The sequence below is a fragment of the Ceratotherium simum genome, chromosome 17, assembly GCF_057802395.1.
Source record: "Ceratotherium simum simum isolate JZ-2026a chromosome 17, ASM5780239v1, whole genome shotgun sequence".
Lineage (NCBI taxonomy): Eukaryota > Metazoa > Chordata > Mammalia > Perissodactyla > Rhinocerotidae > Ceratotherium > Ceratotherium simum.
In genome coordinates this window covers 15,862,133-15,868,987 of record NC_141916.1, presented here as the reverse complement: position 1 = coordinate 15,868,987, position 6,855 = coordinate 15,862,133, and positions in this window count along the sequence as shown.

The window sequence follows — 6,855 nt, the reverse complement described above, 5'->3', positions numbered from 1 at the left end:
CTCAGCTTCTGCTCCCTCTTAATTCTTGAAGTCCTTGATTCTTTCTACCCAATCATTTACAGCAAGACTCTCCAGTACCCCAAGGAACAAATTTATACCCTCCATGAAAATAATGGAGATCAAAATAAACACTGCTAAGGTAGGAGCTGGGAGAAAGTTGGCTTTGGGTGAAACAATGTCTCCAGGTGCCCAGGGATTTTTGGAGTCACCAGTCCTCACCCCTGGCTTCTGATGAAACTCATATCCTGTTGCCCCAGATTGTATGGTGGCGCTCGAGTGGGAGTTGGTTGGCATAAAGGCTAGTTAAGGGGTGATGGGAAAATGGAAGTGTTAGCTAGCAAGACATTAATGGTGATAATAATGATCAGTGGACCACTTTCCTGTTGGTCCAGTGCTTTCTCAAGGATGAATCACAACAACCTGAAAGGTAGGTTTCATGCCTACCATTTCACAGATGAGAAAACCAAGGGTCAGGTGAGTGCGTGTAGGGTACCCACGGTCACTTAGCTAGTAAAGAGAAGAATCAAGATCTGAACCCTGGGGTGTCTTCATGATCTGATGCTGCCTCTAGGAGTTCAGGATCTCTAAAGTGGAAGCCAGGATGACTGATTGCCCCGTATACTTCATCTGGATTCATAAGAAAGTGGAGAAGACTACCTCGTAAGTGCTTCAAGATTTTGAGAGAAATCTTACTGGGAACATTCGTCCCTTGGCCACTGGATCCGGGTAGCTGGGTAGTAGTTAGCATTGCTGGGATTAACCTCTTTCTCATTCAGGGAACATTTATTGAGCACCTATTATGCGTCATCTTTTGTTGACGATGCCCTCCCCTTTCACAGGCCTCCGCCCCCTGTTGAGCTGGGTAACTCACAGGGCTCTGGGGTGCTGGAAGGGGTAGAGCCCAGGGTAGCTGAGCAGAGATGGAGCAGAGGTGGGGTGTGGAGGCGAGAGCCCCCTCCAGCCTGCACAGTGCCCAGAGGCGGCTGCAGCAGCGGTCCCAGATTTACAGCTGCCCTGGCGCTGATGCCATAAAAGCAAACGATGCTTCTCTGTACTAATTTCTGTGTAATTAGATCTCTCCTGGCATGGAAAGTGGGGAGTAGGGTTGGCCAGGAAGGGAGGGTGCCAAGGACTCTTCACGGAGGTGGGAGGAGGGGCTGCTGGACACACATGGCTTCATGGGGGGCAGGTTGGGCACATAGATCTGCATGCACTGTGACAGAGATGGAAAATGCAACGATGCACACGTGGAAGGCAAGGAGGCAGACGAGTCCTGGTGTAACAGCACACTTGTGCCCAGGACGGGGACAGACAAACCTGGGATCCTGCACAAGGATCCTGAAGCCAGAATAACTCCCGGCTTGTCTGTGTACACGAGGAAGGTATTGAAAGCTTCGGATTTCAGAGATTCCCCCACAGGCAGCTAGATACCAAAATCTCTCAGAGACACCTGAACAACAAAGAATTCCTGCAGACCCATCACATTTGCATCCACGTTTACAAAACAATATATATGTACACATTTACCTGCATAAAAACGGATACACATTTATCTTAATCAAATGCAAAAATTACAGCATCTGCACTGAATAGGAACTCAACACATGTTCGTTGCCTCCCCTGCCCCCACCCCGTTGCCTGCCCGCCTCTTAGAGGCAGAAAGCTAAAGGATGAAAAAAGCCATTTCTTTAAGTAAGGTTTTCTGTAAGATACTTGAAGATGGATCCTATTAAGCCGAGGGGGAAAAAAAAAAGAATTGTGGATGAAATTAAGAAGAACATGGGGATGTTCTTTCCCTCTTAGAGAGGGGAAGATCCTGGAATCTTGCCTTTCCTTGGGAAGAAGAAAGTTTCAGAGAGGAAAAGAGTACAGCTGTTATTATTACTACCTCCCCCCTCCACCCATGGTGACAAACAATGACCATAGGTATGTATGCCATTTGGAACAACATTTCTATGGAGCTAAGTTTTCCTTATGCACTGGAGTGTATTTGTGGAGGGACCTCAGAGGGCCTCTTATCTAATGTCCCTCTGCAGCCCAAATTTCTTTCACAGTGAGCCTGTCAGGGAGTCAGCCAGCTTCTGCCTCACTCCGGCTGCAGTGGAGCTCTTCACTTCATAAGCGGTTTGCATGTGTCACTGGACAGCTGGAGGGGTTAGAATATTCTTCTGTGGAATTGAAATCCGTCCTCTTTTTAATTTCAGAATATACTATTTCTAACTACCTGTCATATCTCCTTGAGTTATTCTGATGTTTTAAGACCAGTTCAATCAAAGCATTAATCGTCCCCCCACAACAACAATAACAATTAGATACCCATTGGAAAATCAGGAGATTCTGATCTCCACAGATGACTGTCATGTACTTATCTTAAGCCCTTGTTCTAATGGGTAATTCCTGATTAACCCGAGTAATGAAAATGTATCACAATAAAGAAAGATTTGTCATGCCTTGTTATCACTTCATAAGGCCGTCCTTCTAGATACCTGCCATAACACCAGGATATTTCTATCCCAATAAAACATGAGCATGATGTGCTTAGCTAATAAAAAGGAAAAAAGCTGGGTATTAAAAATATGTTTAAAATGATTTGCATGAGTGATGTAAACATAAACCACCACCATCATCATTGTCAACATCATCCTCAGTTTCTTTGCCTTTTGAAATCCCTGCCTGACCTTGGAGGTGAGAGATAGATAAAGGAAGAGGGAGGCAGAAGATTAGCATCTATTAAATGCTTACCATTGCCAGGCCCTGTGCTAAACACCCACAATAATCCTGTGAGATAGGTATTAGTATACCCTTACAGGTGAGGAAACTGGACTCAGAGAAGTTAAGTAACATGCCTGAGGTCACACAGCTAGTAACCAGGAGATCAGGACTTTAACCCAGGGAAGTCTAATTCCAAAGCCCCCACTTTTCCTCCTAAACCCAGAGTGGTTAATTTTACTTTGATGCCAGCAGCACCTCAATGAGTGGATTTATACTACCGACGCGACACTAGTGAGGAGATGTGCTGGGCTCAAAGACCTCATCCTTCCCAGATACCCAGAATCCCCACAGGGGAGCCAGGAGTTCGGAGCCCGATCTTTGTGGCTTTTGTGCTCGGTCACATTACTGCCTTCACCCAGGGATGCCAACACATAATCATGGGCAGCACTACACGCACCATCACTGTAGTATCGTGACACACTCACATAACACAGTGTCACATTCAACCCACACCAGGACTCACACGGGCTGGCTGTACCTTCTCTTCTCCCAGGCGGTGGTGTGCACAGCCAGCAGGGGTCGCCAGCACACCAGGAATTACCACTTGCTGGGCCTGTCTCCTTCTGCCCTAACAGGACAGAAATGTTCCTTCTCCTCTGCTCTTCTCCTAAAATCTCTCGCTAATCCCTCCCCTTCCCTGCTTTCCCTTCCTAGCCCCCTTCCCCACCCCTGCCCCAGACCCTGTAGGTTTCTAACCATGAGCTGGGTGGTTGCCCATTATGCAGCCCCCTAAACTGTCCAATCCCAACCTAGATCAAGGACCATGGGTTCTGACTGTCAATCCTGCTTTAGGAATGCCAGGAAGCTGGTGAGAAGCCTGGAGTGCCCAGCCTTCTGGTTCACCCTTCTCCTATTAGGACTCTCCTTCCTCTCAGTGCCTCGCCAACCCTTATTGCTTCTCAGCATCCTTCACTCCCTGCCCCCGTCTTGACCATCCTTTTATTGTCCCAATGTTCATGTAAGCATTTGTCCCAGACATCCTTAGACCCCCAGGGTCCTTTAGCTCCCTCATATTGGGAGGGCCTAAGAACGAAGGAGGAGGCAAACCTCTTGTGGAGTGATCTGTGGCCAGTGGTTTTGGACGAGAAATCACGCTTCGGGGAGTTCAGGGGAGGGACCCAGATACCCTGACTCACAACAGAAAGAGGAGCCAGGTGTCTGTACCCTGAAGGAAAGCTGTGGCTGCTTTCTGGGAGTGGCCTCTCCCTGCTCTTTTCTGCCTCTCCCCTCCCCTGCTGTAGCAACAGCGCCCCAGCTTTTCCATGCCCCCATCTCTCTGCAGCCCCCTCCTCCCAGCTCCTGGAGCCCAGTGATTGGCGGCTGCCTGCTGCAGGGCCGGCTGGGTTTATGGCTTTGCGGCAGCTGGGGAGAAAGCAAGGCCAGAGACAGAAAAATGGAAACCGACCAAGAAATCGAGAATGATGAAAAACAGTAAAAGAGAGGGAGAGAGAGATAGAGGCAGAAAGACCTCAAGAATAACAGATGACAAAAATCTAAATGATGAGAGGGACAGACTGAAGGAGAGATGGACAAAAAAAAAATAACAGAGATGCTGATAAAAGATGAAGAAAATATGATAGGAATGGGGAGAAAAGGGAGAGAAAAGCACAGACAAGAAAACATTTGGGTAAGTCCCAAGAGTAGGGATGTGCAGGGCTTTCCAGGGAGGCAGGAATTGCTGGTAGTACGTGGAGAGTGGGGTGGACATTTAGGGACTCCCAGAAATTCTGATACGGAAGAGGCTGGAGGATCTTACAGCTAATCCAGTTCTTCCCACACCTGTGCTACCTTCATCCATTCTAGCCTTGCCCACACTCTTCTGGAATTTTAAGGTTATTACAGAAATGTCCTGGGAGCCGGCCCGGTGGCGCAAGTGGTTAAGTGCGCGTGCTGCGCTGCAGCTGCCCGGGGTTCGCCGGTTCCGATCCCGGGCGTGCACCGACGCATCGCTTGGCAAGCCATGCTGTGGCGGCGTCCCATATAAAGTGGAGGAAGATGGGCACGGATATTAGCCCAGGGCCAGTCTTCCTCAGCAAAAAAAAAGAAAAAAGAAAAAAGACAAAGGGAAAAAAAGAGGAGGATTGGCAGATGTTAACACAGGGCTGATCTTCCTCACAAAAAAAAAAAAAAAAAAGAAAGAAATGTCCTCCTTACCAACCACCCATGACCTAGAATGGAAGGATCTTGTTCTATTTTCCGTGAAATGAATGGGAAAACAGAGGTCTGAGATTTCGGAGGGATTTTAATGTTAGAGCTACCCTTCGTTGAACATGGGTTAATTTGTAAGGTTGTTTGCTCTCTGTCTTGGCACGTCAATTGGCACATACCGCCTTTACCTTGTATTATAGTTGTTTCTCTTTACATCCTTTTTGCTAATATATAAGCTCCTTAACAGCATGATCTGTGTCTGCCTTCCTTTGTGGCTCCCAGAGAGCCTTGTTCTTGTTTATTGAGTGAACCAATGAATGGCCCCTGGAGATGTTTAAGCAGAGGTTGGATGACTACCAATGAAGGATGTAGTCCAGGGAATTTATGCACTGAATGAGAAGCTGGAAATGTATCTCTAAGCATCCTTTTGGTTTTGAGGTTCTATCAGTCCATATGTACGAGCCTGAGTTTGCTTTGTTTGTTTCCTTATTTCTCCAAATATGCAGGGGTAAGACGCAAAGTGGGAAACCCTGAATCACACAGTACCTACTGTGTGCCAGGCTCTGTACAAGACATTTTACACATCTGATCTCATATAATCATCACAATAACTTGTCCAGGTAGGAGTTATCCACATTTTGCAGATGGGGGCTCAGAGAGACGAAGTGTTTTGCTTGAGGTCACCTGGTTAGGAAGTATGACAAATGAGGTCTAGAGATCTCGAAAGCCTTTATAATTGCCACAACACCATGTTTCTACCAATTTGGGAGATTGCCACAGTTTCAGAAAGGCAAAGAAGGAGTTGAGAAATAGGGGAAACAGGGAGAAGCCACGGCTTCTAAATTTAGGGTTGGGAGAGGGATTCTGGACTCTAAGCCAGGCAAAATCCATTTTTGTGAGAGTTAGAACAGAACATTTCTGCTCTCACCTGATTATCAACAGACCTGGGGAAAGAAGAAAATGTGAGGGACCAGGACAGGGGGACCTGGAGATGGGGTATGGAGTACTGGAATCTCCTGCCATAGGTTACGGCATTGGGAGCATGGGGCATAGGGGTGCGTTTAGAATGCCGTCTTGGGAATTCCAGGCATTTCTCTTCCTGCTAAGAGGGATGTTGGGAGTCAGGGGAGTCTAGGGATGTCCAGGCTGTGGGGGTCCTATTAAGCGACAGGGCTTAGGCTAGTGCTGTGCAGTAGAAATTTAATAGGGGTCACATATATAATTTAAAATTTTCTAGTGGCCACCTTTTTTTTTTTGCTGAGGAAGATTTGCCCTGAGCTATCACCTGTGCTAATCTTCCTCTATTTTGTATGTGAGCTGCCACGACAGCATGGCCACTGACAAGTGGTGTAGGTCTGAGCCTGGGAACCAAACCCAGGCCACCAGAGCAGAGCACGCCAAACTTACCCACTAGGCCACGGGACCAGCCCCTCTAGTGGCCACATTTAAAAAAGTAGGGGCCGGCCCCGTGGCTTAGCGGTTAAGTGCGTGCGCTCCGCTGCCGGCGGCCCGGGTTCAGATCCCGGGTGCGCACCGAGGCACCACTCCTCCAGCCATGCTGAGGCCGCATCCCACATACAGCAACTAGAAGGATGTGCAGCTATGACAGACAACTATGTACTGGGGCTTTGGGGGAAAAATAAATAAATAAAATCTTAAAAAAAAAAAAAAATAAAAATAAAAAAGTAAAAAGAACCAAGTGAAACTAACTTTAATAATATATTTTATTTAACTCGATATAACCAAAATATTACCATTTCAACATGTGATCAATATAAAATTAAATTCTTTTTTTTTGGTACTAAGTCTTTGAAATCTGTTATGCAATTTGCACTTACAACACCTCAATTTGTACTAGCAACATTTCAAGTGTTCAATAGTAACGTGTGGCTGGTGGCTAATACAGTGGACAGCGTAGGGTTAGAGTGTGCTCAC